The sequence below is a fragment of the Protopterus annectens genome, chromosome 1.part1, assembly GCF_019279795.1.
Source record: "Protopterus annectens isolate FY-2018-M chromosome 1.part1, PAN1.0, whole genome shotgun sequence".
Classification (NCBI taxonomy): domain Eukaryota; kingdom Metazoa; phylum Chordata; order Ceratodontiformes; family Protopteridae; genus Protopterus; species Protopterus annectens.
Window position 1 is genome coordinate 1,175,620,755 of NC_056726.1, and position 20,859 is coordinate 1,175,641,613.

The 20,859-nt window shown below is 37.8% G+C and overlaps 1 protein-coding gene and 1 long non-coding RNA gene across 2 annotated transcripts in view; one reads left to right on the forward strand and one right to left on the reverse strand.

Annotated features, from left to right (window-relative positions):
* Nucleotides 1–20,859, reverse strand: part of LOC122815838 (deleted in malignant brain tumors 1 protein-like) — a 580,111-nt gene that overhangs the window by 393,466 nt on the left and 165,786 nt on the right. The window lies entirely within an intron of this gene.
* LOC122809243 overlaps nt 18,629–20,859 on the forward strand; it is a 76,515-nt gene continuing 74,284 nt past the window's right edge. The window contains exon 1 of the long non-coding RNA XR_006365877.1: nt 18,629–18,691. This is a non-coding gene — a long non-coding RNA (uncharacterized LOC122809243). The remainder of the gene's footprint in view (nt 18,692–20,859) is intronic.

Genomic DNA, 20,859 nt, shown 5'->3' on the forward strand with positions numbered 1-20,859 from the left:
CATCACTGTCTTAACTTAAAAAAACTAAACTGGCTTGAACTTCCCAACCTAATACTACTACAGCAGCTTATCATCACTTTTAAAATTCTACATCACCCTTCCAACACACCCATACTAAATAAACTCATCACTCCTTATAAAAATCTCACTTCACTTAGATCAGCTAACAAGGTACTAGTTACTACTGTGAAATCTCACAATAAATCAGGAGATTCCTTATTTGCAAACATTGTTGGTTCTTACTGGAATAAACTCCCCACAGAACTGACCTCCCTAGACTCATGTCAGCTTTTCAAAAAACAGATGAAAACACACCTAATAACTCACTGGCTATGCCCTTGCTCCAATCCTGACTGATCTCAGCAAACTTACTACTCTCTTCAGTCTGCACATGTGCACTTTTGCTCTTCTGTTCTAACTTAAACTGACTTCCACAGTCCCTTTCTTTATCTCTATTCTTCTGTTCTCAGTTCTGTTTGACTCCCCTCTGACCTCTTTGTCTGTCTCCTGCTTCTTTTAGCTGACCTCCTATAATCCTGTTTTACTTCTTACTTTTCCTCTCTAACTTTTATTTTCCCCTCTCCTTTTCCTACTGCTAGTTCCTAACCTCACTAAGTCCAGAATTCCTGTACGTAACAGTAGCCGTACTTTTTTCTTCCTTACTCTTTACGTCATTTTTGCCTTTATTCTTTCTTTAGCCTCTTAAAATCTTTTACACTACTAACCTGCATGTTAACACTATATATTTAACCACTCTTATACTTACAACTAATACCTACTTGTTGTTCATGACTAACTACTATGGATATTTTTCTACTTTAAATTGTTATGTTGACACTGAAACTTTTCTCCTCAGTCTCCGACTAAATTTTAATTGTCATCTACTCAGGTTTTTACTTCAAAAACGTATTTGTACTTGTATGTAGCCGTATTATACTATATTAGTTTAGTTTTATTTGTATAGTTTGTATTACTAGTGACTTTATAAACTGTAGTGTATTTTAGTTTCTGATAGTGGAGCTTTTCTCCTCGGGCCTCTGCTGAAAATGGACATGTATCCAGCCAGACTAGCCCGGTTAACAAATGTAAAATAAATAAATAAATAAATTTTCTCTCAAAATTTGCCTTGGATGATTTTATGAGAGCTCTTAGTTTTTTACTTATAATGATCAAAGGTGTCTTACCTTTCAAGGATTTTGCTCTATCTTGTAGTAGCTTCCGCCTTTTGTTGTAGAGCTTGTTTATGGCTGGGGTCCACCAGACTGGACGCTTGACTTTGGTACAGAGAGTCTTAGTTTTGTTTCATTAAGTTAAATTCCCCATGATGAAATGCCTGAACACTGCCTTCAATTGGAATTCACTTTTAGTATAGTCCCTGCATATGTACATGCAGAAATTCCCTAGCACTAACAAAAAAAAAAAAAAAAAAAAAAAGGAAACGTTATGAAAATTTGAGAGTCACACAATTTGGCATTTATGATAGTTTTCAGTTATGTTAATGGACTGAAGTTTCATTAACTTACTTATAAAAAAATGGATATATTATTACATTTTACAAACCTCACCTTTAATATATATGTAAAAACATGTCTGCATGCCCAAGAGAATGGTTAATGTAGATTCTCCCATTACTTCACTGGATAACTTGTCGAGTAAGTTTTCAGTTTATTTAATCATCTTGTTCGAGGAATCGTGTATAAAAGCAAATGTCTTTTCTCTCAAATCACGTCTTTTCTCCCAACCATCTTTTAGCTATCTGGAAACCACTATATCTCTGATTGTAGCTGATTCTGAATTCTTCTTTTGCACCTGCAATTGTGCTACTGTTAAAGGCCCTTCTTTTATCATCTATATAGCTTCAGTTAGAATGTTAACGATTAGTGCAATTGTGCTACTGTTAAAGGCCCTTCTTTTATCATCTATATAGCTTCAGTTAGAATGTTAACGATTAGTACTCTTACATTCTGATGCACCTTCAAAACATCAGAGCCTAACATGTATAATTTAGTTTTCTTTTCTTGCACACCTTTTTCTCTCAATCAGTCATAAGTCAAATTCAACAGCCACTTTGGAGTGAACATGTTCTGCAAATGCATGTCTGATTGCTAATGACAATATTATAGTTGGCTGCTGCAATTTCTACATCTCCTCTTTTTAATAAATTTCCAAAATTATATCAGTGTATGTCTAGGTTTCTCTATCTGAATTCATGATCTGCCAGTGACAACTGGTTTGCTGCAGATGAAAGTTAGAAAATATTTCTTGCGCTGAAATTGTTGGATATCTGCTTTTCAGATAGGAGGCATTGGAGATGACACTGCAGAGTTTTGTGCTGTTCTTTTCCATCATGATGAAAATAAGCCTTTTCTTTAGTGTGGTGTATTACCCAGTGGTCTTGTTTGGAGCAGAAAAAATTCAAGATTATAAAACAGACTATTTTTTTCTAAATTCCTATAAACTTTTGTCAAATAACTAATGCTATTAATTAATTAGTTTAACAGACAGAAGTGTAAAGATTGTTTATGATTTAAATACGAACAAAGGAAAATATTTGGAAAGAATAATCACAAAAAAAATCACAAAATAATGCCGTTGTCATCCAAAAAATTGAATATCCCTATTTATGTTTTGTAATTTTATGAGATGGTAAGAAATGACATATCACATTTTTACTCTTTATTTATTGATTTTTAATTGTAAGACTATGGAAATGGATGATTCATTTAAGGTTATAATGTTATTATTCACCATGAAGGATAAACATGCACACAGTAATATGCTTAGTGAAATGCTTTGTTGTGATACAAACTATAAGAAAAATAATTTATTGAGGTATAAAAATAATATGGATTTATGAGTTTAATATGGTATTGTGCATTATAGTGCAGTAAAGCTATAGCAATAGTAAAAACTGAGCACATCAATAAAGAATCTATAATCTGAAATTTTGTCTCATTTTCTCCATGATAAGTCTGATGGGTTGCAGCAAGAAGGTAGGTTTGCTATATTTTAAGTTTACTCAAAATGCAGAGCAGCAATGTTTCTAGTGTAACAAACAAACAACTAAATCATTATGGTGCAAGTCAGTGTAGAAATGCAGTAAGTTAATACAAGTTGCATAACTGGACACAATATGTAATGCATTTATAGTCCACACATTGAATTTGAAAGTTGGGTTGAACACAAGAGTAAAAGAAGACAGTGGAGAAAAACTGGATGTTAGAAGGGAAATTATGATAATTAAAAGAAGGAGAAGACAGAGTTTAGGGGATGCTAAAGTGAAACGGTAAGAAAATACCATTAGTGGAGGAAGTTACACCATGATAAATGATAGTACAAGAAGTGGCGAGTTACACCATGATAAATGATAGTACAAGCAGTGGGCGAGTTACACCATGATAAATGATAGCACAAGAAGTGGGCGAGTTACACCATGATAAATGATAGTACAAGAAGTGGGCTTGTTACACCATGATAAATGATACTACAAGAAGTGGGCAAGTTACACCATGATAAATGATAGTACAAGAAGTGGCGAGTTACACCATGATAAATGATAGTACAAGAAGTGGGCGAGTTACACCATGATAAATGATAGTACAAGAAGTGGGTTATTTGGAGTACAATAGAAGCTGCACTCAGAAGTAAAGAATATGGGGCTCTATGACATGAGAAAATGCTGGGGATGCAGCAACTGCTGTTTGACCTAAGCCTCAACTTCACTGAAGGGCAGTTCTTTGTATGGTTCTGGATCCTTCATGTTTAATATGTTTATGTATGTCTTTTGGAGACCTCAATAGACAGCAGTTAAAAACTTAGTGTGAAATGATTATTGATGTGATTTTTATTGGGGTCCCTTGTGTATATGTCTGAGACCAGCAAGTTGAAGCACATTATTGCTGTTTATTTCTTTTACATTCATCAACATAAAATATCTAAACTGTGCACAAATGGTGGTTGTCTTTACAGACAGGGATAAAAAGTCATAGTATTTGTAAAAGCATAAAACAGTTACATGACAACAACTTCTACATTCAGTGATATTGCTTGACAAGGGGTACTTTTTTCATGACACAAACTGTAATACTTTACTGTGTTCATTACATCTTTCATTCTCTTCTCACTCAGATATCTAAAGCATAGAAAATGTTTTTGAAAAAGTTGATTTTGTGAAACTTAATGGCAGTTATCACTGCAACCTGAAGTAAAATGCTGTAACCATTATAACCATTAAATTTACATGACATGTTCACAAAAGCTGTATACTATCTCAGAAGGTACATATTGTAATGAGCACTTTGTATGCAAATAGAAATTCAAGTTAGTATTTTTACAAAGTGGAATAGCAATGAAGAAATACTCTATTTTCACCATTATAATGTCACAACCTTCATAACACAGATGTTTTTATCTTCATTTCATGACAACGTATACTTTTTCACATGAGCAAATCTATAATTCTTAAAATAATTACTATTTTTTGATTTTGCAAGTAAAACCACTAATTTCTTCTCCCCTTCCCAAAAAGTGATCTTTTGTAGCAACTGAAATATGAGTACTTGTTTGCTTACTGATTGACATTTGATTGCTATCCCACTGGGTACCAGCGCACTTTCAACAGAGTGTGAGGATAAAAGCTCCAGAGTATTACAAAAAATGTTAAGAATAATAAGTTTACAATCTTTAAATATAATAAAGAAAACAACTAATGTTTAAATAATTATACCAAATTAGACATAATATGAAAACACTGGTTACAATCAGATACAAGTTATAGGATAGTGATTGAATATTTAAAGACGTATTAGCCAGTTTATAGAGAAATTTATGGTAACATTGTACAATACAAACATGAGTTGCAGTATGAAGTAAGAGAAAAGTAGGCTTATGGTATATTTAGGGGAAAGTCAGGGGAGAGAATTGATAGACGTAAGGGAGTGAGTGAAGAAGTGAGTGTAAGGAGGTATTATGAGAAACAAAACGAACAAAAAAATGACTAAAATGAAATGATGAGCAGGATCTATAACATTAATGTACAGCAGTATTAAAATAACTTATACATAAAATTTCAGTACAACAGATGGCATAACAATAAAAGAAAACAATGTGGCAAATAAAGTTTGTTCATTAGTTTCAACTGGTATAATAATTTCAAGATTTTTAATTACACCATGTTAAAGTGTGTTGTATGAATGGGAGAGTATTCCATTGTATAACAGTGGCAAAAATTAGGTGAAGTAGAGGATTGGGTAGTATGTGAAGTTGATTTAATGGGTCTATATTAAAACCAGGAAAGCTTACAACCGCAAATACCACTACATCGATATATAAACGTGGACATACAACAAGAGCAAAATATGTAATCTGCAAAAATTAGAGCACCAAATGTATTTCGTCAAACAACAGTGCCATAAGGTAAGGAAAACCTAACTAAACAAACTTAAACACACTTTTGCAGGGGGACAAGCCCCCTGCAACCCCCACACCCCCCACTTTAATATACCAACTCCAAGATCGCACTACAGTGGGGAAAAGGATATATTTCCTCAGCCCACGATCACCCTGCTGGCCAAGGAAATACATTCAGCGTTCTAATTTTCACCATTTATGTATTTCGCTTTTGTTGTACTTCAACGTTTATGTGTCAATGTAGTGGTATTCGCGGTTGTAAGCTTTTGTGGTTTTAATATAGACCCGATTTAATGAATGTAGGGATTTTAAAATATTTTGTTAAAAATAGTGTGATGTAGACAAAGGGGAGAAGGTGAAAGTGATTATGAGGAGAATGAAAATAGAACTGATTACTGGAAAAGCACAAAATATTATCTAGGGCATTACAGTCTGACTTAACATGAGCTCAGGTACTAGTTTTGGAATTACAATGTACAGTATAAATGTGAAACTGTGAGGAGGAGTATCACAAAGTATAAGGGAAATTAGTGTGTGGGAAGGTAGAAGGTAGAGTAAAACAGAGCCTAGCCACAAAGTATAAGGGAGATTAGTGGATGGAAAGGTAGAAAGTAGAGGGAAAACAGAGCCTAGCTAACAACAAGATGCATCTAGTAGTGAGGATAGGATGAATGCTGATGCTGTTGTATTTTGGCATTGTCAGTAGTATAGGGTTTATATTAGTTCATCGACAGCTTAGGTTGTCGAATCTGTAATGATCGACACCTAAACGTCGAACTTGGAAAATCGAGAAAGGCCATTTAAGCAAATTCTTTCCACGGGAAAGAATTCAGTAGGCCATCCGCGAACAAAATTAACTTTTCAACCTAAATAAAGTGGGGGGCTTCACTCACCACACACCCTGATGTGGGGGGCTGTGTCCCCCCACCCCCCTAACTTAATATACCAACTCCGACATCGCTCCACATTGACAAAAGGGCAAATCTCTGATAACGGCCAAGTGACTTCTTTCCTGAGGAAAGAATTCGCTTAAATGACCGTTCGCAATTTTGCAGTTTTGACGCTTAGGTGTTGATCATTACAGATTTGACAACCTAAGCTGTCAATGAACTAATATAGACCCGGTAGTATATGCTTCAAAATAATAATGACACCAAGTAATTTTCACTGAGGATTTGTTTGATGGACGTGTTACTGGCAGAGGCGATAAACAAGTAAACTTTCAAACTAGAGTGTCTTAGATGTGAATAGAATGAGTTTAGTATTGTTAAAGTTTAAGAAGAGGTATGAATTTTGAGCAATAACTCTGTGTAGCCAAAGGCAATATTTTTAAAGTTATGGTGTGGTATTAGAAGGCAGATGAGTGTTGCGGCAAATGCATATCAAATAAGTAAAGCTTCTACAGTTGCTGCATGAAAGTCATTAATAAAAGTACTAAACAGCATGCGACCTAGTATAGAGCCATGCAGGATGCCAACAAGTGGAACAATTATTGAGCCATTTAACTGCTTGTATTCATTTGACAGGAACCATGAGAAGGCAGATTGAATGAGACCTAATAAATACAGTCTTTGTAGAAGTAACTGGTGGTATAAAGTATTGAATGCCTTAGGCAAACAAAGAAATACAGAAAGGCAGAGTCCTTGTGAAGATTAACTTGGTTATGGAAAGGTAGAAGCAGTTGTCCCTCTCACCCCACCCTATCTATGCTATTGGCCCTAAGAGCGCTAAAATTAGACAAATACGAGTGCAACCTATGCCTATGCATGTGGGCATGAATGACAAGTGTTCCTCCACCCAGAAAACCACTCAGAGCAACATGATGGAATTTACTATCTTGTGTTCATGGCAGGAAATAAACTGGTCATGAGCAGTGTCCTGCCTTCATGAAGAATGATGTCTATAAGCTTAGTTAATATAATTAGTCAAATACCTTGTAGTACTTTAATGGTATCCAGTATATGTTGGTCTGGAATGGAATAGTAGTTAGGACTTTTAATTTCACCAGTGATGGCTTACACCTCTCATAGTAGGGTTTCTATATACTGGCCTTTGCTGGCCTCATAGTGCCTTTTTTAGACAGAATTACCCTGTTAGTTTTTATTTCGGCTGTGTTTTAGCTTCCTGTTGTATCTAATAAAGTGGATTTTCCAGAACTACATTGGTGGTCGTTTTGGTGCTTCTAAGTTTACCAATTTCAGCACTTATTCCCATTTTTTACTGTACCCTGTTAGGCATTCCAACACAGCAAAGCCAGACCCACATTTGGGCATTATAGTATCTTTACTCAGTGCTGGCAAGTCTGTACAGAAAGATGCCTGATCCCGTTGTCCTCCTGCTACTCTAGCACATTAATTCTTGTTTAGTTGTAGAGACATGGCTTCAATGCAGTAACAGCACTTCCTTTATACAAGGGTTTATCTATTATCATGCCATCACTCCCTTGAGTACCTCTGGGGGAGTATCTGAAACTGTTAGAAATACTATTACCTCTCACTAAGTTAATCATGGCCCAGTGATTGAACTCCTAAAGATCCAAATCACTGCTAGCAGATTCAGCTAGTCATCATTGCTAGCTACCGATCCCCATCGGAAATGTGGCTCATTTCCTGCTTGGGAATTTTAGTTAACCAAGCATTAATTGTCACACTTACTCTTCTAAATATGCATATGTCAAGGATTTTTTGGACTTTGTTAATGTCAGCGCACTAAAACAAATAGTAAAAGTACCAACTAGATACACATAATAGTGTTGCCCTCACCATTACCAAACTAGCACCTGCCTATCTCCCCTCTAGATTTCTTCATCCTTGTCAAATATGATCATAAGTCATTCTTTCCTGTCAGATCTTCTGGTTCCACCCTAATACAAACTAAAAACATATTTTTGGAAATATCGATTAATTTCATTATTACTGACAGACAACTAGCAATATCTCCAGTACAGTGTGACATAAACGGGCATTGGTAAATGAATTTTCTTGTCTCCTACCATATAATTTCACGCTATTCCCGTTAATAGCATGTAGGTCTCTCAGGTGTGAAATTATGAACAATAAGTGTCAAACAGTAGGTAACTTCAATATTGCTGGACATCTTGGCTAAACAATCTTAGTGGCATTTTGTTAACAAGTCCTTGCCCTTTGTAATACTGCCTATTATCAGCTAATAATTCACCCCTGAAAAATGTCCAAGCTTGGCCAATATACTCACTCAGTATGTTCTCAATAGAACCCCTTGTTCAAGTGATAAAAACACTTAAGTGTGACCAAATCAACAATCTCAGAAGAAGACTCTCTGTTCTCATGTCATATTTCAAGAATGTGGAATTGCATTTGATTTCCTGTAAGTGTAGACTCTTTACACAAATCCTTTAAAGAGTCATAAAAATTGATCTTTTTGATACCTGGACATCATCTCACTCCACTCCTGGGTAAAACACTATTCATTTACACTTAATCCTATATAAAGTCCTAAAAAAGACCATTGGAAGGTGACATCAAAGCTACAGTAAACTGTAGAAGGTAAGAGTTGAGATAATATATTTGTAGACAGGCCTATGATACTCTTGTCATATGTGCATTGTCCCTAAACACTGTTGCATGACAGTCAGCAAACCCATGCAACTTAATGGTAAATAAAAAGAGATTGCTATTGTAAACTCTGTAAACTGTGCCTGTGATATTATTGTCTATGTACATTTTTACTTTGGAGCTTTTCTCCCTGGGCCTCCTCTGAAAATGGGCTTTCACCGAGAAAAACTATCCCAGTAAACAAATGTAAAATAAAATAAATAAAATAATAAATAATTCTACGTTTTGTTTTTTTTTTTGATTTTTTGAGATCTCATTAAGTCTTCTGTTTGTCCTCTTTTAGTGGGAGTTGAGGGATGGTCTAATCATTAAGATGTTTTTTTCACAGACATAAGATACAGGGTTTGATTCTCACACTTAAGGGAAATTAGCTAGGCTTAAAATGGCCCACAAGGTCAGCTAGCCCAGTATCTGTCTAGGAAATTATGATTTTGCAGCATAAATCTCTTATCAGATTGCATGTTTATCAAACAAACTGTATGTTCTCATACATAGTAGCTAGTGGTGTTGACTAAAGCAGTCATAGGTTCATAGGTTCATAGGTTCATAATAGGCTATCTACCCTAGGGCATTTATAAGCCTAGCCAGAGTGTGTGTGGCTTCCGCCACCCCTTGGAATGATAATACTGTACCCATTTAGGGTTTAGTTTAATGTGCCTCTATCTAGTAGTGACACAGAGATGACTCCCGGGGTAAATCTACGATCTCCCATCCACTCGTCAAGATTTCTCTTGAAGAGAATCAGTGAGGGGCTCTGCCTAACATGGACTCGGATTCTGTTCCAGAGTGTAGGGAGCCTCTGGGTTATGAATCTGTCCTTCAAGCACATCCCATTTATTTCTGTGTTGAGGTTCAAATCTCTCGCTCTCGTGGCTCTGATAGATTTGGATTTTCTGAGGTGGAGCATGTCCATTAATTCCGGATTAGACATGGCCTTGTACGTCAGGCATAGATCGCCTTTGAGTAGGCAGTATGCGACTGAATAGAGCTGGAGTTTCTTCAGCTGGGCAGCATATGACATATGTTTGAGACCCTTTATCCTCTTGGTGAGGAACTTTTGGGGTCTTTCTAACTGCTGCAGGTGTCGGGCAAGGTATGTCCCAAATGGGGCATTGTACTCAATTATGGGCCTGATAAGAGAAGAGTATAGGGGCACAATGACCTCTCTTGATCTAGATGTGAATCCTTTCATGATAAGGTGGGCAATATAGAAGGTCTTCCTAACCACCTTGGCAATGTGAGTGTCAAATGAGAGGTTGCTGTCAACTTGGGTCCCTAGGTCCCTGATTACTTCTTCCATACTTAATGGATCACCACCTATGTGGTAATTTGTTGGTACCTTGTTTTTCCCAAAGGGTATGACTACATTTTTTGGCGTTCCGTTTAAGGCCATGGCTCTGTCACCAATTATCTGTTTCTATGAGGCCTTTCTGAAGGATGCTTGTGTCCGCTGGAGTATCAATTATGGAGCCCAGTTTGCAGTCATCTGAGAACTTTGTCAGCCACAATCCTCCTATGTTTGCTTGCACCTCGGAAAAATAAATGCCGAACAAGAGGGGTCCCAGGACCGAGCCCTGTGGGACACTGCTTGTGACTGGCTTAGAGTTTGACATGTCTCCAGCAATTCTGACCTTGTTGGTTCTGTCCTTGAGCCAGTTTGCAACCCATCTTATGACATATGGGTTTACATTTAAGCTGGTGAGCTTGTCTATGATGCCCAAGTGGGGTATTGTGTCGAAGGCTTTTGCAAGGTCAAGGTAGACTGTGTGAACTGCCTTACCCTCATCAATGGCCTTAGTGACCATTTCAAAAAAGTTGACCAGGTTCAAAAGGCAGGATCTGCCACAACGGTATGGCGTAAGGGGTTATCCAAAAGCAGATATCCTGATTTTTAGTTATCAGTCCTCAAACAGAACTGGATTCAGCCAATCTAAATCCAATGTATACTATGGCCAATGGAAATGCAGCAACAAAATAAAAGCATATATTTTGTTTTTTGTTTTTCTTTTTTTCATTACTTTAAATATGCAACAGAGAAAAAGCAGCATAAATTTTCCTAGATTAAATATAACAAGAGAGTAAAACAAAATAACATATTTTTTTCTTAAATAAGTAATAGCAACAGCTGGACAGACCATACGGCTTTCTCACCAGGATAATGCAGGACCTAAAGACCATGGCATGATGGATGTGAATAGATTAAAAGAAATGGCACTATAATTTGTCTGGTATAGGTTGAGGTGACATCCGTTTGGCCTTCAATCCAGTGTCTGACCACATCCTGGTGGAATGACTACATATGCAATAATCTGATTGCACTGATGGCATCAGCAGTGTCTGGTGGGGACAAGGTAACAGTGTCCCACAGGCTGCTGAAAAACACTCTCTGTAATGTCCAGCCATAGCTCTCTCTCACACACACACACACACACACACACACACACACACACACACACACACACACACACACACACACACACACACACACAAACACACACGCAACCCACCTCCCAGTTGACTGCAGTGAGATCAGAAACTCTAACTATCTAAGTACACAGACTACAGAACATGGTAATTAATGCAAGCACCATGGTACACACCTGATTTTTACAGGAGTGCAGTTGAACTTATAGTAGATGATATCAGTAGCCCATGTGGGAGACAAGAGGTTGGAAGGCTTCCACAAACACATCACTTCATAGGGTCATCTGAAGGCTGGTAGCCGAATAGCACTAGGCTGTTTAGAAGCTTAGCTGTGTAAAAGCACAAGAACTCTTATGTAGCTTAGTTAGATGTTTGAGTTTATCAGAGTGATTTAAGTTTTAAGCACCACCAGCTGGGCATGCCTAAGAGGGAGCATACAACGTTATGTATATTACACTTTGCAGTGTGGTTGATATATGTGTGGGAGAAGATCTGAGACCCCAGAGTTATAGTGTTTGGTGGGGTGGAGGGACTAACACATGGCTGTACCTTAAATATATGACATATAGTTATACTGGGCCCTTAGTTTGCAATGTTTCCACATGTATTTTATGTCAGACAAAGGAAACGGAAAAATAAACAACAATAGTAAAGTATCATATATATAGTTCCATAGTGCAGCGAGCAGCAGATTTGCCCGATGGTTAACAAAGTGTCCATGCATGTGAGATATACCTGTTTGCACAGAGGTAAGCAGTGTGCAAACATGAGCAGTATGTTTCCCTATTTCCACAATGCTGCCCTTCGGGCAAATCACACAAGCTCAGCCAACCGTGTGTGTGGTAAGGTTTGCGAGAGGCAGTGCAATGTGCAAAAATGGACTTAAAATGAGACAAAGAGGAAAAGGTAATAATAATAACAGGCACATATGTGACATCAGGCAAAGCAATGTATAATCCACACAGTACAAAAAGAGAGTACACAGCAGATATTTCCACACAGATCAGAATTTGAACCTTCACAGCAATATAGACTCAGAAAACAGGATGGATGCCTTATTCCTCTCTGACACACAAATAGCTTTGCAGAAAAGAATTGAAGTAATTCTTCACACAGCCAACTGCTTCATGATGTACACTGCTATCAAACCATCAGCTGTGATTTGTACTTTTAATTCTCTGTATTATATTTGGATGTAGAGCCTATAGTGGTCACATAAACTGTTACGATATTGCTTGCTAATAGCTCGATCTTATATAGTTCTTGTACTTCATCTGTTATATGACCAGTAGTGTAAGACATGCAGTGTCTAAGCCATTCCATATCATTAGCCTTAAAATGCGTGAGGATATTAACTCAGAGTTATATGATATGCAAGTGCAAAACAAATGCAGGCCTGGTTTGATGGCACAAACAGCATATACTGTTCTTTTGGGGGGGGAGCATAGCTGACTTACTGTTATAGCAGGAACAAGGGTACACTGGTCTTTTGTGGGGGGGGGGCTAAGCTCAGTTGCTGTTATGGCACAAACAAGCATAACTTGCTGTTTTGTGGGGGAGTAAATCTCTTACTGCTGTGGCACAAAGAAGGACATGATACTTTTGTTACTCCCCTTGTTCTGCATCCTGCTTGTTGTTTAATCTTGAGAAGGTTTGTGAAGTCAGAAACTGCAATGTGTATCATCACTTTCTAACTTCTCTCTTTAATGATTTACCCTTGGGCTGATAGCCTAGTACCTACCTATGAACCTGTGAACCTATGAACATCAGTATTCTTCAGAGTTATGACTGTGTGAATCTTTGATGCCTGAGGCCTACTTCTTACTAATGGACACATATGAGTAAAATAAGTCTTCGCTGTCACATATTAAATTACTGTTTTGTGTAAATCCACCACTATGTATTTGACTACTGTATCAAGTTACAAAATACAAGGATATGACATTCTAAGTTCAGAATTTACCTTGCAAAAGCAGCCGTTGACAGAATTTTAGTTTGGGGCTGACTTTGTCTGATGCAAGCAGTACGCAGCCAATACATAGAGAGGTAAACACTGTGTGAGTTGTCTGGCATCGATTTTTACTATATGTATTTGAGTAGGAGAAAGGTATTAGGCCCCTAGATGGTCAGTGAATGTGCTATGTGTTGTCTCATAGCCAAAGCAAGGGCATACTGAGTATTCCTACAAGAGCCTCGAGGGACAGCAGCTGCTGGCTCCCCTCTCCAATTGAATTGTATAGGTTATAGGTCACATTAAAGGTGGGTAAAGTTATGAAAAGATTTATTGTGGTCTCATTTTTTTAAATCACAAAAAATGGCATTTTAACAGGGGTGTGTACAGTTTTTATATCCACGGTACATCCTAAATGTGACATTTTAGCATGTTATTATATTACAAGTCCTTAACTGAATAACAACTAATGTAACTACAGACATAGTAACCATCTTTTTAGAGTCACTCGCACCCTTTCAAATTTTTTTCTTTCACCTATTGAGGGTAGGCCATTTGGGCTAAAGGTTAACTTACTACTTAAAAATGAATTTGCACACCCTAGCTTAAGTGGTGCTTGCCTGGCTACCTAAATTAGTTCCCTGTATTCTGAAGGCTTCCAAACACTGAACAGTTTGGTTTCGTCAAGGGCAGAGCATGCCTACTCAACCTGGTGAACTTCTTTGAGAAGGTCACCAAAGCAATGGATGAGGACAAAATCATTCACACTGCCTACCTTGACCTGACCAAGGAATTTAACACAATACCCTACTCAGGTATTGTTGACAAACTCAGGAGGTTAGGTGGAAACTCATATGCCACCCCGTGGATAGCCACCTGTCTCACAGACACGACCCAGGAAGTTAGAACTGGGGAGTCCACCTCTACAAAGAGGCCAGTCACAAGTGGAGTCCCACAGGGATCAGTCCTTGGACCACTCCTTTTTGGCATTTACTTCTCAGAAGCCAAGGCCAATGTCAGTGGTTTCTGGCTGACTACATTTGCAGATGATTGCAAATTAGGAGCTGTCATTGAGTCTCACACTGACACAAATGTTCTCCAGGAGGGACTGACACAGACAAACAACTGGTGTAAGAGGCATGGACTAAAACTAAATGCCAAGAAATGCATGATAGTGTTCTTTGGGAAATCATTCATCACTGGTAACTATCATATTGACAACACACCCCTTAAAGTTGACCCAGTATTCAGGGACTTAGGGACACACATAGATAGTAATCTAGCCTTTGATCATCATGTGTCTGCAGTGGTGAGGAAATCATTCTATGTTGTGCAACTTATAAACAAAGGTATGGTATCTAAGTCTAAGGAAGTCATTGTTCCACTGTATTCGGCATTCATCAGACCTGTCATTGAGTACAATGCCCCCTTTGGTATGCACGTAACTAGGCATATTCAACAATTGGAACATCCACAGAGGTTCCTCACTAAAAGAATACAGGGCATAAGTAATATGTCCTGTGTAGACTGCCTCAAGGCCCTATCTTTGTATTCTGTTTCCCACTGGTTTTTGAGGGCAACTCTATGCCTGGCATACAGGACATTGTCAGACCCCACTCAGATGGAGCTCCTGTATATCCACAAAACAAACAGCACCAGAATTACCCATTCTAAAGACTTAAATCTTGCCTTTGACATAAATAGGACCTGCTGGAGAGATAGGAATATATCCCAGACACTACCATATCTATGGAAGAGGCTCCCCATCCATGTGAAGCAGAGTTCCTCCCTAACCAAATTCAAGTGCAGCTTGGACAATTGGATGGGAAACCAGAAATTCATCTCTGGTTTAGCACCAATGTCTCTAATGGATGAGGTAACCTGTAAATGGTTCATCTCCCAGGCTCATGCTTACACTTATCAAGGGTTTCAGAACTTGTCAGAGATTTGGGATGTATGGCTAGGCTAAAAAGATCCTTGTGGTCATTAGCCTAGTAAACATCTTTGAACCTATGAACCTTAACCATTATTTTATTTTACTTGCTCATCCTTTTTTTAATAAGAGAAAGATGCAGTTTAAGACTGCCCATCAAAGGCGAGCATAAGGGCAACTATAAGGTAAAGAGACACGCTGAGCTAAAATGGGTACCGGCCCTCCTCAGCATCTCAGATATGCCACCAAATTAAACTCACAGCAATTATTGATTCTTACTTGAGCAATGAATGACACATCCAGTCCACCACCTTCAAATCATGTCACCAAGAAAAACATAAATTGGGATTCCATTTTCACCAGCTATATAAAAAACAGTGACTGTTTAACTGTCTGGTGAGCATGAAACAAATAGGGTTTCCATTTCACTGGTCTGTGTATCCCAGAAGATAAACTAAAATTCTGATCAGTTACGAATGTTTCACTTAAAAAAAACACATTAATACATCTTTAAAAGTGTTCACACGTTATTATAATAAATTTGGTTAGCAGCACTGTGTGGAATGTGCGCTTAATACAGCAACGTGTACAGTGGTTCAGCAACATACAATTATTTAGTAGCATTTTTGACAGCATTAACAAAAACTATGATATTTTTAACTTTTTATAGTAAGAACCAAATTCGGTATGCTGTTTCCTTTCCATCAGGTAGTAAACTGCAAAGCAAAAATGTTTCTGCATTGGCAATCAGGTAACAAGGCTGTACTGAGCATTTCATACAAAGCTGCGGGTCAGTCTTAATTTTTTTTATAGTCCAGCTCTGTCAAAACATAAATACAGTCAAAAATAATATTGAAAAACAGGCACAGAGTTCTAGGTAACCCAAACAATAACTTGTCTTGCACACATTAAAACCTCCTTACAGGCTCACAGAAAACCAGCCGAGGGGGAAAACAAACGTTCACAATATAAATCCTGATAAAACAAACTTCAACCAATAATCCTTCTAACATACAAGCAACCTTTATGGGCTACGCACTCTGAACTTTGAAAGTCATAGATAATGTCCTTATTCTGGCTGCTGCCACTATTCCAGATAACATAGGTTCATAGATTCATAAGAGGGTACTAGGCTATTGGCCCTAGGGCCTATATAAGCCTAGCCAAAAATTTACCCTGGCTTTTGCCACCCAAGAAAATTATTTTCCTGTGCCCCTGTCGAGCAGAGCCACATAATTTAACAGTACGAGAGGTCACAGAAAACCAGACAAGCAGGAAAAGTGTATTTATATATTTATTTAATATTTGTTAATTGGGATAGTCTGACTTGGTGATAAGCTCATTTTCAGAGGAGTCCTGGCAGAAAAGCTCCACAGAGAAAAATAAAGGGAAACATTAAACATTCACTGTATAAATCCAGACAAAGTAAACTACAACAAATAATGCTCCTCTCCCTTCCAACTGCTGGCTGCTGTGAATGTGTTAATTTTCTACCACAAAAAGTACTGAAATTTATATTAGGATGCAAAACCTTAATTTTACATTATTAGTCTTCATTTCTAATTCAGTATCATTTCAATACCAACAAAACTGAAGAAATGTGAGCATATAAAGACAGTAACTCACACATACCATCTTTACTATGTTTATTATACCACTAACATTAAGTTTTCTATGACAGATAACATTTATGATATTAACAGTGAAAGTTACCTCTGAGATCTGACCGTTCATTCAATCACTCAATGTACAAGACTATGAGTCCCACTACGAACGTAGTTCAATGTACGTAAAAAAAAAGAAAAATAAAGGAAACACTCTAAAAGAAACAGTCAGCGCCAGGTGAGCCCTATTCTGATAGGCTGCTAGTCTCCCTCATGAAGCTGATGTCTCACACACCCTGCGAATGATGATGTCAGTGACAACTTAAAAAAAAATGGTAAATTCCAAGAGATTTGGTACGATTGAGAGGTATGCTTGTATTTCAGGGTGTTAGTGTAATTAATGTTGGTAGGTTGGAGGAGATGTTAGAGAAAGGTGATATTGTGGTTTAAGTATTATGTGATAAGTGTAGGTAGGTAACAGTGGGAGAGGTACTTGTGATATCTGTTTGAGAGTGTAAGTACATTGAGAGATGAGAGTGACAGAAGATGAAGTAGTAGCATATTTGGGACTTGAAGAATACCACAACACCTTGCGCAAAAATGGGAAAAGAGGTTTTGGATGGGTGGATGAATAGATGGTGTGTGGTGGGAGGAGTGTGGAGGGATGCAGTTATTAGTAGTAAATATTAATGGAAGGAGTAAAGTAGAGTGAGATGATAGGTAGGATTGATAGGAAGATACAGAGAGTTACAGGTAGGATTGATAGGAAGGTATAGAGAGTTACAGGTAGGACTGATAGGAAAGTGTAGAGAATTACAAGTAGGATTGATAGGAAGGTATAGAGAGTTACAGGTAGGGTTGATGGGTAGGTGTAGAGAGTTACAGGTAGGATTGATGGGTAGGTGTAGAGAGTTACAGGTAGGATTGATAGGTGAAGCAATATATAGGTTGTCATCAAGAAATATTGATATGAATAAGGGTGAATTTATATGTTGAGGAGTATAAGGAAGGGTAGTAAGGAAAAGTACTTGTTTAATTCTGTATGAAAATGGACATACTAAGTGTAGAGGGATATAAGCTGTGTAAACAGATAATGGGAAGGCTGATGGATATTTTACAGAAAAAGGTGAGAGATGAATACTAATTTGATTGTAGTACCTGAGAGAGAGAGAGAGAGAGAGACGACTGCAGGGATGAAAGGAAAAGGGAATTTTGCTCAGGAATGAATTAGCAGTACAGTTGGGGAGGGGTCTGAGTATTACAGGTTATAGTGCAAAGTAGTATGCGAGGAAGAGTGGCATTTGGAAGTGATGTTAAATGTTTGGTGGAGGGAGGAAAGCGAAAAATAGAAAAAGGAGTAAATACACCCAGGTCTATGTATTTTTTACAGTGTCTCAGGCAGCAGTTTCCTTCTATATTTTTAATTGGATTTTATCCATGTCTTTGTGTTCTTTGTAGTATGTTAGGCCATTGCCTCTCCCATTTTATTTTTGCACCAGAATATCAGCTAGTATTCCTTTATTAAAAAAAAAACTAAGCACTTTTGCCCACCTGTGTGGACTTCGGAATAAAATCATGTGACACAAACTATTTAGACAGATTATTCTTTTCTTTTTCTGCATTTCATTATAATGTTTGTAAATCCAGCTGTGTGTCTTGCACAGTTTAAAGATTATAGGATATGTTTCTTTTTTAACTTATTTTTTTTCTTTTTCAGATTATTTAACACCTGAGGGTACCCAGTCTCCTTCAATCAGCCCAGAAGTCACAACCGGAGGTATTTACAGTTTTTGTCTCTGCTTTCACTTTTTCTTTTCTTTTCTTGAAATACAGAAACAATAACAAAATCAGACCAAGCTGATGCTCTTTGTCTCCTCTAAGTCAGCCAGTCCAGCAACCGCTTTTCAAATACACTCCTCCGACAACACTACTATAACCACTGTCACACAAACTAAACTCTTAAGCATTACATCAATAACAAATTGAAATTTGACCTACACCTATCTCAATCCATTAAACTCATATTAAACTATGCTCTCTTTACCACATAAAGCCTTTCTTTACTAATCAAACCACGCCTGACATTGCCAGAACTCATCTCCTGTCCACTCTACTCTATGCCTCTCCAAATTCTCACCAAACTTAGCAAAACTGACCTTACCAAACTCGAGTCCTGCTACAACAAAATAGCTACATTTGTCACCAGCTCCCCTCACATGTCCCACCACCATTCTGCTCTGCAACAATTAAAATCATTAGAAATCCTACAACACTTAATCTTCAAGTAATTCATTTTTGCTCACCACTTAGCAAACCAACCAGAAAGAAGCCCTGCCTTACAACAAATACTTCAAGTGTATGCTAACACTCCATAATTCTGATCCTCACACAAAACACTACTACACATTTCCAAAATCTACAAGAAATCTGGAAATGCCCTTTCCTCCCACTATATCTCCAAAATCTGGAACACATTTCCCCAACATATTCTAAACATTAACAACCCAATGCAATTCAAAAAGCTGCTAAAAGACCATCTCTATAGTAAATGGATTGCTTCTGCATCAGCCCAGGCTAATGGCATCCATTCTCCACTGCATGTTCTTCTCCTCCTGGGAACAGTCACCATCAGTGATGTCTTACAAATATATCCTGCACCTCTCTACCATTCTCCCACATCAGTTCTTCTCAACTCCTCCTTAGCAGTCTGGAAGACTGTAGCTTCCTGCTTCTTAATACACTAATGGTAAATGTCGGCTGCCAGCACCTGCTATGGTAAAAAAAAAAAAAAAAAAACCCTTTGTAAAACTTTTACGTAAAAAGGCTTTTTATCTATTTTACTTTGTAAATGTCGATATCAATGATTCTTCTTGATGTATAACTTTCAAACTGCTATTGTAAACTCTGTAAACTGTGCCTGTGATATTATTGTCTATGTACATTTTTACTTTGGAGCTTTTCTCCCTGGGCCTCCTCTGAAAATGGGCTTCCACCCAGAAAAACTATCCCAGTAAACAAATGTAAAATAAAATAAATAAAATAATAAATAATTCTACGTTTTTTTTTTTTTTTTTTTTTGAGATCTCATTAAGGCCTCTGTTTGTCCTCTTTTAGTGGGAGTTGAGGGATGGTCTAGTCATTAAGATGTTTATTTCACAGACATAAGATACAGGGTTTGATTCTCACACTTAAGGGAAATTAGCTAGGCTTAAAATGGCCCACAAGGTCAGCTAGCCCAGTATCTGTCTAGGAAATTATGATTTTGCAGCATAAATCTCTTATCAGATTGCATGTTTATCAAACAAACTGTATGTTCTCATACATAGTAGTTAGTGGTGTTGACTAAAGCAGTCATAGGTTCATAGGTTCATAGGTTCATACTAGGCTATCTGTCCTAGGGCATTTATAAGCCTAGCCAGAGTGTGTGTGGCTTTTGCCACCCCTTGGAATGAGAATACTGTGCCCATTTAGGGTTTAGTTTACTGTGCCTCTATCTAGTAGTGACACAGAGATGACTCCCGGGGTAAACCTACGATCTCCCATCCACTCGTCAAGATTTCTCTTGAAGAGAGTCAGTGAGGGGCTCTGCCTAACATGGACTGGGATTCTGTTCTAGAGTGTAGGGAGCCTCTGGGTTATGAATCTGTCCCTCAAGCACATCCTATTTATTTCTGTGTTGAGGTTCAAATCTCTCGCTCTCATGGCTCTGATGGATTTGGATTTTTTGAGGTGGAGCATGTCCATTAATTCCAGATTAGACATGGCCTTGTACGTCAGGCATAGATCGCCTTTGAGTAGGCAGTATGCGACTGAATAGAGCTGGAGTTTCTTCAGCCGGGCAGCATATGACATATGTTTGAGACCCTTTATCCTCTTGGTGAGGAACTTTTGGGGTCTTTCTAACTGCTGCAGGTGTCGGGCAAGGTACGTCCCAAATGGGGCATT